General features: G+C 48.2%; 1 long non-coding RNA gene across 1 annotated transcript in view; it reads right to left on the bottom strand.

Moving 5' to 3' along the window:
* Nucleotides 1-316: 316 nt before the first annotated feature.
* LOC132207617 (uncharacterized) overlaps nt 317-11475 on the bottom strand; it is a 26505-nt gene continuing 15346 nt past the window's right edge. Inside the window, exon 4 of the long non-coding RNA XR_009443634.1 lies at nt 317-563. This is a non-coding gene — a long non-coding RNA (uncharacterized LOC132207617). The remainder of the gene's footprint in view (nt 564-11475) is intronic.

Below are 11475 nucleotides of genomic sequence, written 5' to 3'. Positions count from 1 at the left end.
AAAGGAAGGAAAGTGCAAACTGTCATTTCCACCAAGGTAAGTTCTGATTGAATGTGGTGTGAAGCAGAGGAATAGAAAATTGAGTCAGTGGCATTCACGGGATATCTGCACTGGCTGAAGTCATGTCTTCATTTGAGCCAAAGTGCAGACATGAATGTTCATTGAATATTGTCCAGGTGTCCAGCAGAATTCATGACTTTTCCAACAGTGAAGTCAACGATGAGAAAAAACAGTGAGACTTGGACAACGATCAGGCTTGGCCTGATAAAGGATAAGTAACATTTGCACCATACAAGTGCTAAGCAGCAATCAGCTCCAACCAGAGAGAATATGACCATATCACAAAATTCCATGTCCTTACCCTAACTGGGTCAGTTATATAATCAGCAGTAGCCAGGTCCGTGGTACAAACCGCCCTGCTGTGGAAGAGGGTCAGGCAAATCCAAGTGAGTGATCGTGGTTGGAGACTCATTCGTTGGGGGCAGAGTTTCTGTAGCCACATTTGAGACACCAGGGCTGTGTGTTGCTTCCCTGGTACCAAGGTCAAGGACATCTCTGAGTGGCTGCAACAAATGAATGCATTGGTTAAGGAGCTGGTACTGGGCTAGGCTTTCAGGTTCATGGATAATTGCGACTGCTTCCTGGGCAAGGGGTGACGTGTGTAAGAGGGATGGCTTGCACCTAAACTGAACGGGAACAAATACCCTCACAGGGAGGTTTGCAAGTGCTACTTGGGAGGATTTAAAGACTGGCAGGCAGCTGGGAACCAGAGCAGCAGGTCAGCAAGTAGATGAATTGATGGCAGGTCCATGTTAGGGCCAATAAATCAGAAAAGAATGGCAGTCAGAGACAGGTACATGAACATGATGGCACGAACAAGCTGAAGTATGTTTATTTCACTGCAAGGAGTATGACAGGTAAGGCAGATGAGCATAGAGCCTGGATCAGTACATGGGTCTCTGATGTTGAGGCTATTACAGGGGCTTGGTTGAGACAGAGACAGGACTGGCTGCTCAATGTTCCAGGGTTTCATTGTTTTAGACAAGATAGAGGGGAAGATAAAAGAAGGAGGTGCACTCCTAACCTGTGGGAAATGTTAAATCTGCACCTGGAGAGGACATTCTGGAGGGCTTGCCCACTGAGGTAATAGAGGTAGCGTTCAAAAATAAGATAGACACAATCACTCTGATCAGATTAAACTAATAGCCTGCTCCCCTGTTGCCACTGACACACTGAGGAACAAATATGTAGGCAGCTTTTGAAACGATGCAATAAGTCAGAGTTGTCACAGTCAGTGAATTTAACCTCCCCGGTATTGACTGGGACTCCCTTACAACAAGAGTTTAAACGAGGCTGAATGAACACAGCAGGCCAAGCAGCATCTCAGGAGCACAAAAGCTGACGTTTCGGGCCGAGACCCTTCATCAGCGAGGGGGATGGGGTGAGGGAACTGGAATAAATAGGGAGAGAGAGGGAGGCGGACCGAAGATGGAGAGTAAAGAAGATAGGTGGAGAGAGCATAGGTGGGGAGGTAGGGAGGGGATAGGTCAGTCCAGGGAAGACGGACAGGTCAAGGAGGTGGGATGAGGTTAGTAGGTAGATGGGGGTGCGGCTTGGGGTGGGAGGAAGGGATGGGTGAGAGGAAGAACCGGTTAGGGAGGCAGAGACAGGTTGGACTGGTTTTGGGATGCAGTGGGTTGGGGGGGAAGAGCTGGGCTGGTTGTGTGGTGCAGTGGGGGGAGGGGACGAACTGGGCTGGTTTAGGGATGCAGTAGGGGAAGGGGAGATTTTGAAACTGGTGAAGTCCACATTGGTACCATTAGGCTGCAGAGTTCCCAGGCGGAATATGAGTTGCTGTTCCTGCAACCTTCGGGTGGCATCATTGTGGCACTGCAGGAGGCCCATGATGGACATGTCATCTAGAGAATGGGAGGGGGAGTGGAAATGGTTTGCGACTGGGAGGTGCAGTTGTTTGTTGCAAACTGAGCGGAGGTGTTCTGCAAAGCGGTCTCCAAGCCTCCGCTTGGTTTCCCCAATGTAGAGGAAGCCACACCGGGTACAGTGGATGCAGTATACCACATTGGCAGATGTGCAGGTGAACCTCTGCTTAATGTGGAATGTCATCTTGGGGCCTGGGATAGGGGTGAGGGAGGAGGTGTGGGGGCAAGTGTCGCATTTCCTGCAGTTGCAGGGGAAGGTGCCGGGTGTGGTGGGGTTGGAGGGCAGTGTGGAGCGAACAAGGGAGTCACGGAGAGAGTGGTCTCTCCGGAAAGCAGACAGGGGTGGGGATGGAAAAATGTCTTGGGTGGTGGGGTCGGATTGTAAATGGCGAAAGTGGCGGAGGATGATGCGTTGTATCCGGAGGTTGGGAGGGTGGTGTGTGAGAACGTGGGGGATCCTCTTGGGGCGGTTGTGGCGGGCGCGGGGTGTGAGGGATGTGTTGCGGGAAATACGGGAGACGCGGTCAAGGGCGTTCTCGATCACTGTGGGGGGAAAGTTGCGGTCCTTGAAGAACTTGGACATCTGGGATGTGCGGGAGTGGAATGTCTTATCGTGGGAGCAGATGCGGCGGAGGCGGAGGAATTGAGAATAGGGAATGGAATTTTTGCAGGAGGGTGGGTGGGAGGAGGTGTATTCTAGGTAGCTGTGGGAGTCGGTGGGCTTGAAATGGACATCAGTAACAAGCTGGTTGCCTGAGATGGAGACTGAGAGGTCCAGGAAGGTGAGGGATGTGCTGGAGATGGCCCAGGTGAACTGAAGGTTGGGGTGGAAGGTGTTGGTGAAGTGGATGAACTGTTCGAGCTCCTCTGGGGAGCAAGAGGCGGCGCCGATACAGTCATCAATGTACCGGAGGAAGAGGTGGGGTTTGGGGCCTGTGCAGGTACTTTCGCCATTTACAATCCGACCCCACCACCTTGTCTTGACATTTTTCCATCCCCACCCCTGCCTGCTTTCCGGAGAGACCACTCTCTCCGTGACTCCCTTGTTCGCTCCACTCTGCTCTCCAACCCCACCACACCCGGCACCTTCCCCTGCAACCGCAGGAAATGCTACACTTGCCCCCACACCACCTCCCTCACCCCTATCCCAGGCCCCAAGATGACATTCCACATTAAGCAGAGGTTCACCTGCACATCTGCCAATGTGGTATACCGCATCCACTGTACCCGGTGTGGCTTCCTCTACATTGGGGAAACCAAGCGGAGACTCGGAGACCGCTTTGCAGAGCACCTCCGCTCAGTTCGCAACAAACAACTGCACCTCCCAGTCGCAAACCATTTCCACTCCCCCTCCCATCCTCTAGATGACCTGTCCATCATGGGCCTCCTGCACTGCCACAATGATGCCACCCGAAGGTTGCAGGAACAGCAACTCATATTCCGCCTGGGAACCCTGCAGCCTAATGGTATCAATGTGGACTTCACCAGTTTCAAAATCTCCCCTTCCCCTACTGCATCCCTAAACCAGCCCAGTTCGTCCCCTCCCCCCACTGCACCACACAACCAGCCCAGCTCTTCCCCCCAACCCACTGCATCCCAAAACCAGTCCAACCTGTCTCTGCCTCCCGAACCGGTTCTTCCTCTCACCCATCCCTTCCTCCCAACCCTAGCCGCGCCCCCATCTACCGACTAACCTCATCCCACCTCCTTGACCTGTCCGTCTTCCCTGGACTGACCTATCCCCTCCCTACCTCCCCACCTAAACTCTCTCCACCTATCTTCTTTACTCTCCATCTTCGGTCCGCCTCCCCCTCTCTCCCTATTTATTCCAGTTCCCTCTCCCCATCCCCCTCTCTGATGAAGTGTCTAGGCCCGAAACGTCAGCTTTTGTGCTCCTGAGATGCTGCTTGGCCTGCTGTGTTCATCCAGCCTCACATTTTATTATCTTGGAATTCTCCAGCATCTGCAGTTCCCATTATCTTTAAATGAGGCTGAATTTGTTAAGTCTATCCCAGAGAGTTTCTTGACACAATACATGGATAGAAGATGGGCCATACTGGTCTTTGTCCTGGTCAGGTAACTGGTGAGAAGGGTGGGAAAGCATGTTGGAAATAGTGATCACAACTCCTTCAATTTTAAGATTGCTATGAAGAAGGAGAAGTCAGGACCTTGGGGGAGAGTAAATTATATCAATTTTAGGTAGGAGCTGGGAAGTGTTAATTGGGAGGAGCTGTCACATTTGCCATATGGGAATTGTTTGAAGGCCTGCTTATGAGTTTAGGATCAGAAAGGAGGAAGGACAAGGATGGCAAGGTAAAGACCCTTGGATAATTGGGGAGGTTGTGAAGTTAGTCAAAAGGGAAAATCAAAAATACGTCAGGTTCAGGAAGCTAAAATAGAACAGGGCTGACATAAAGAAAGCAGAAAAAGAAAGGGCGATGAAATGGAGGCAAGGAGGGTTAAAGGAAATCCCAAGGCATTCTAAGAGGATAAACAGGGAGAAAGTAGGACCATTCAGGATAAAGGAGGGAACTTGTGTACGGAAGCAGAGGATGTGGGCAAAATCCTAAATGAGTACTCTGCATCACTATTCACTCAGGCGAAGGGTGTGGAGGATAGTGGGATTTGTGTGGAGCATGCTCATATGATAACAGCATTTTGAGATCAAGAAAGAGCATTAAGTTGGATAAGTCCTCAGGACCCAATGGTATCTACTCAAGGATTTTTGTTGTATCCTTGGTCGCCACTGGAGGGGTACTGGAGGACGAGCAAGTTGCTAAATGTTCTTCTTCTGTTCAAGAAGGAAAATAGGGTCAATCCAGGAAACTAGAGACTAGTGAGTCTCTCATCGTTCATTGGGAAGCTATTGGACAGAATTCTTCGGGATTGTATTTATCTGTATTTGGAACAGCATGGCCCAATTAGGGACAGTCAGCATGGCTTTGTGCAGGGCAGGTCATGTCTTACTAACTTGATCGAATTTTTTCAGGAGGTAACTAATGTGATCATTGAAGGTAGAGTAGTGGATATTGTTGACAGGGATTTTAGCAAGGCTTTCAAGGTGCCTCACGGTAGGATCATCCAGAAGATTAAGATCCATGGGGTCTGTGGTCACTCAACTGCTTGGATTCACAACTGGCTTGCCCAGAGAAGACAGAGGGTGGTGGTGGAAAGGTGCTTTTCAGGCTGCACATCCAGGACTATTCTGTTCTGCAGGGATCTGTACTGGGACCTCTGCTGTTGTGGTATATATAAAATGACCGAGGTGAAAATATAGATGGATGGGTTCGTAAGTTTGTAGGCGATAGAATGATTGGTAGAGTGGTAGTTAGGGTAGAAAGTCATAAAAGGATACAGAAGGATACAGATCAGTTGCAGAAATGTCAAGTGAATTTTAATCCGTTAAGTGTCAAGTGCTCCACTTTGGGAAATTAAATGTTAAGGAAAAATATACAGTTAATGGCAGGACCCTGAACAGCATTTGTGTATACAGGGATCTTGGGATTCAGTTCATCGCTCCCCCAAAGGGGCCACACAAGTTGATAGAGTGGTAAAGAAGACGCATGGCATGCTTGCCTTTATTAGTTGGGGAATCGAGCACAAGAATCAGGATGTCATGTTCCAGCTTTAGAAGACGTTGGTTAGGCCTTAAGTATTGCACTCTTAAGAATCGTATCCAATTCTGGTCGTCATGTTACAGGAAGGATGTGGAGGTTTTGAATAGCGTGCAAAAGAGGTTACCTGGATTTGAGGGCTTGAGCTAGAAAGAGGAGGCTGGAAAGACTCAGACTATTTTCTCTGCAGACGTTGAGGGAAGACTTGATAGAGGTTTACAAATTTATGACATGCATAGACAGATTCTGACTGTAACCCTTCTCCCAGATTTGAAATGTCTAAAACTGGGGGCATGTATTTAAGGTGAGAGGGGGAAAGTTCAAAGGAGATGTCAGAGACAATTCTTATATACAGAGAGTGGTCGGAGTCTGAAAAGCACTGCTGGGGTGGCTGTGGAAGCAGATACAATAGGGCCGTTTAAGACACTTTGATATAAGTACATGAATATACAAGCAATGTAGGGATATGAATCAAGGACATTCGGAAGGCTTTAGCTAAATTTGGCACCATGTTCGGCACAACATTGCACGCCAAAGGGCCTGTTCCTCTGCTGAAGTGTTCTCGGATCTATGTTAATCAATGCGACTGGAACCGTAGATCAGAGACAATAGATTCTACGGCAAGTAACTCACTTTGGACTTCTCAACATCTGTCCACTGCCGATAAACTCCAAATCCGGGTGTCAATGAAATACTCTTCACTCAGCTCAACGAGTGCGACTCCGACAACACTATCGATAAACGACAGCAATGCAGTCAAAACATCCCATTGATTGATCCCCCTTCTTATGTCAGGATATAGGAAAACAAGTAGGCCATTCAACCCTTCAAACACTTTCTACCATCCAATGAGATTATAACTTAATTGTGGCCTACCTCCATATTGCCTTTGGTCCATATCCCTCAAAACTTTTTTTCCTTTTGGTTGAACTGAAAATTTACAATTAACAATGGATCTAGAGTTAACTGTTGTTTGAGATGGGGAGTTACAACGAGACAATGCACCAATTCATCAAACTCCTTCCACAGTACCTGATAATTGTGTGATCCCTACCACCCAAAAATATTTAAACAGCAGCTCCAGAATCTGCATGTTCCCTGTCAAAATCAGCAGAATCCTGATCTGGAACTGTATGACTGTGACTTCATTTCCACTGAGTAAAAGCAATTCATCTCCTGTCCTCAGTATTTCATTAATATATTCATACCACGTGCATTGCAGCTATTCAACAGGCCAATTCTCCACAACCTTCTTAACAGCAATTCTGGATGGATAGCAAATGCAGCCCAAGAAAGCAACATCAATGACATGCTCGTGAATTTTAAAAATTATATTGACAATATTTATGGATTATAACAAATCCCAGACTTCATGACGTCTCAAATCCGTTCTCCCCCTCTCCCCACTGCTTGGATGTGCATTCATGATTGTGATTTACAAAGAACAGCAACTAATTTGAAACAATTAACTAGCAAAAATAGAACAGAAATGTAGTTCTGTGCAAAACCAATGCGAAACAGATAGGAGCAGATAGCGAAGGGGACTGTTGGAGAATGCAGAATATAGACAGATTGGAGAGTTAGGTGGAGAAATGGCAGATGGAGTTCAATCCGGGCAAATGCAAGGTGATGCATTTTAGAAAATCCAATTCAAGAGCGAACTGTACGGTGAATGGAAAAGGCCTGGGGAAAATTGATGCACAGAGAGATCTGGGTGTTCAGGTCCATTGCACCCAGACGGTGGCAATGCAGGTCAATAGAGTGGTCAAGAAGGCATACGGCATGATTTCATTCATCAGACAGGGTATCAAGTACAAGATTTGGCACGTCATGTTGCAGTTTTACAGGACTTTGGTTCACATTTGGAATACGGCGTACAGTTCTGGTCGCCACATTACCAATAGGATGTGAATGCTTTGGAGATGGTGCAGAGGAGGTTCACCAGGATGTTACCTGGTATGGAGGGCACTCGCTATGAAGAGAGGTTGAGTAGATTGGGATTATTTACATGAGAAAGATGGAGATTGAAGGGGGGGACCTGATTGATGTCGACAAAATCATGAGAGGTATAGACAGGGTGGATAGCAAGAAGCTTTCTATCCCAGAGTGGGGGGACTCAATTACTGGTCGTCACAATTTCAAGGTGAGAGGGGAAAAGTTCAAGGCATACGCGTGGAAAGTTCTTTATGCAGAGAGTCGTGGGTGCCTGAAACGCATTGCCAACGCAGGCGGTAGAGGCAGGCACAAGAGCGTCATTTAAGATGTATCTCGACAGAAACATGAATGGGCAGGGAGCAAAGCGAACAGATCCTTGGAAAATAGGCGACAGGTTTACATAAAGGATCTGGAACGGCGCAAGCTTGGAGGGCCAAAGGGCCTGTTCCTGTGCTGTAATTTTCTTTGTTCTTTTCCTCTTTGAAACAGTTTGAAGGCTGGCTATCAGCTAGACAACAGCAGCGATCCCTGAGATTCGTCATTCGAAACAGGAAGGAGTTTCCAACATCAATTGGAGAGACAGCATACTTGAAGATTCAAGTCACTATTTCATCTACAACTTTCCACTCACACCGGTGAAATGCCCTTTCAGAACTACAGTGCACGTTAGTCCAGAACATGCTGCACTCAAGCCACTTCCATTTTTCCACTTCCTGAACTACAATTTGATCCCTTCATTTCCTAGTTTGTATGCTTTTATGTTTTTCTAGTCTTGAAGATTTCTACAGTACAAATTTATAGTTGCCCTGTTATAGGAAGGATATTTTTAAGCAAGAGTGGGCACAGAAGAAATTTACCAGATCGTTGCTGAGCATGGAAGGTTTCAGTGATAAAGGAAGGTTGGGTCAGCTGGAACTTTTTTCACTGGAGCAAAGGGGGATGAAAGGTGACCTGATCGAGGTTTATAAATAGGACACGGTTGGAGGGATATGGGCCAGGAAGAGGCAGTTGGGACTAGTTTAGTTTGGGATTATGTTGGACCCAAGGGCTCATTTCCACGCTGTACGACCATGACTCTATAAAATAGGCTGACAAGGTCAAGTAACACATACCGTACCAAAACGAGAAAAAAAAAGCACAGCATCCCCTTCAAATTACATCTCACCACAGGACAAGTTAAGGCCAGGCTACTACATAGAACAAACATCAACACTGCATCTCAAACCTCCACTGGAATTGAATAGTTTTGCATTTATCTTGATAAGTCAAACCACATTCTGTTCTCCAACCCTCTGGTGCTTCCCTTGTGAGAGGAAATGAAAAACTGGTCAGGGCCACTGAGATTTTCTTTGAGGTAACAAGGTGTACAGCTGGACGAAAACAGCCGGCCAAGCAGCATCTGAGCAACAGGAAGGCTGACGTTTCAGGCCTAGACACTTCTTCAGAAATGGGGGAGGGAGAGGGGGTTCTGAAAAATAGGGAGAGAGCGGGAGGCAGATGGAAGTTGGATAAAGGAAAAGATAGGTGGACAGGAGACAGACAGGTCAAAGAGGCAGGGATGGAGTGCAGGTGGAAAGCAGACAGGTCAGTTCAGATAGGACGAACAGGTCAAGGCGGTGGGAAGAGGTTAGTAGGTAGGAGGTGGGGGTGGGGCTTGAGGTGGCAGGATGGAATAGGTGGGTTGGTTTTGGGTTGCAGGAGCAGGAGGGGAGATTTTGAAGCTTGTGAAGTCCACATTGATACCACTGAGCTGTGGGGTTCCCAAGCGGAATATGAGGCGCTGCTCCTGCAATCTTCAGGTGGCACTGCAGGAGACCCAGGATGGACATGTAATCTGAGGATTGGGAGGGAGAGTTGAAACGGTTCGCGACTGGTAGGTGCAGTTCTTTCATGCATCGGTGACTTGCAAAGGTCCCCAAGCCTCCGCTTGGTTTCCCTGATGTAGAGGGGGCCACAATGGGAACAGCGAATACAGTATATCACATTAGCAGATGTGCAGGTGAACATCTGCTTGATGTGGAATTTCTTCTTGGGGCCTGGGATGGGGGTGAGGGGGGAGGTATCGAGACAGGTGAAGCACTTCCTGCAGTTGCAGGAAAAAGTGCCGCGTGTACGGGGTGCTGGAGGGGAGTGTGGGGCGCATAAGGGAGTCACGTAAGGGTGGGGAGGGAAAAAATGTCTTTGGTGGTGGGGTCAGAGTGCAGATAGCAGAAGTGTCGGCGATGATGCATTGAATCCGAAGGTTGGTGGGGTGGTACGTGAGGGCGAGAAGGACTCTGTTTTGGTTGTTTTATGGGGAGCGGGTGTGAGGGGTGAGTTGGGTGACCCAGTCGAGGGTGTTTTCGACCACTGCGGGGGGTGGGGTGTGGAGTTGCGGTCCTTGAAAACTAAAACTTCTCTTTCAAATCCTCCCACTTCCTACAGACAAAGCGGGTGGCCAGGGTATCCACATGGGCCCAAGCTATGCTTGCCTCTTTGTAGGTTACATGGAACGATCCCTCTTCCGTACCTACACTGGCCCTTAACCCCACCTCTTCCTCCGTTACATTGATGACTGTATCGGCGCCACTAATGTGGTAGCTGCATCTGCTGTTCTCATTGTGGCCTCCTCAACATCAGGGAAACCAAGCGGAGGCTTGGGGACCGCTTTGCACATCACCTCTGCTCACTTCACACTAAGCAACTCCCCCTCGCAGTCCTCAGATGACATGTCCATCCTGGGCCTCCTGCAGTGCCGCAATGATGCCACCCGAAGGTTGCAGGAAGGGCACCTCATATTCTGCTTGGAAACCCTGCAGCCCAATGCTATCAATGTGGACTTCACAAGCTTCAAAATCACCCCTCCCCACAACTGCATTCCAAAACCAGCCCAGCTCATCCCCGCCTCCTGAACCTGTCTTTTCTCCCTCCTATCCCCTCCTCCCACATCAAGCCCCACCACCATCTCCGATCCTCTTGATCTTTGGCCTTGATTTTTGAGTCTTCATTTTCTACAGATTTCGTACCAGAGGGCTGGAGGGCTGCAAATGTTCAAGAAGGGCAGGAGAGATGACCCAGGTGATTATAGACCAGTGAGCCTTACGTCTGTTGTTGGAAAAGTTTTGTAAAGGATGAGAAGAGATAGGATTTATAAACATCAAGCAAGCACCAATTTGATTGGAGATCATCAAAATGGATTCGTCAAGGGCAAGTCGTGTCTCACAAACCTCAGTGAGTTTTCAGAAGGTGACCAAGCATGTGGACGAGGGAAGGGCCGTTGACGTGGTGTACATGGACTTCAGTGAAGCCTTTGATAAGGTTCCACGTGGTCGGCCATTCGACCAAATATGGACGCATGGGATTGAGGGACATTTAGCAGTTTGGATTAGAAACTGGCTTTCTGTAAGAAGGCAACTAGTGGTGGTTGATGGAAAATATTCAGCCTGGAGTCAATTCGCTCGTGGTGTGCACAAGGATTTGTTTTGGGACCACTGCTGTTTGTCATTTTTATAAATGATTTGGATGCAGGCACAGGTGGATGGATTACTCAGTTTGCAGGTGACACTAAAGTTGGCGGAGTGGTGGGCAGTGTGGAAGAATGTCGCAGGTTGCAGGGAGACTTGGATAAACTGCAGAATTGGGTTGAAAGGTGGCAAATGGAGTTCAATGCGGATAAATGTGAGGTGATTCACTTTGGGAAGAATAATAGGAAGGCAGAATACTGGGTCAATGGAAAGATTCTGGGCAGTGTGGATGTGCAGAGGGATCTTGGTGTCCATGTACATAGATCCCTGAAAGTTGCCACCCAGGTTGATGGTGCTGTTGAGAGGGCTTACAGTGCGTTAGGTTTCATTGGTAGAGGGAATGAGTTCCGGAGCCGAGATGTCACGCTGCAACTGTACAAAATGCTAGTGCGGTCTCATTTTGGAATATTGCGTGCAGTTCTGGTCGCCCCATTACAGGAAGGATGTGGAAGCATTGGAAAAGGTGCAGAGGAGATTTACCAG

The sequence above is a fragment of the Stegostoma tigrinum genome, unplaced genomic scaffold (assembly GCF_030684315.1).
Source record: "Stegostoma tigrinum isolate sSteTig4 unplaced genomic scaffold, sSteTig4.hap1 scaffold_111, whole genome shotgun sequence".
Taxonomy (NCBI): Eukaryota; Metazoa; Chordata; class Chondrichthyes; order Orectolobiformes; family Stegostomatidae; genus Stegostoma; species Stegostoma tigrinum.
The sequence above is the reverse complement of the archived record's forward strand: the minus strand, read 5'-3'. Positions and strand labels throughout refer to the sequence as shown.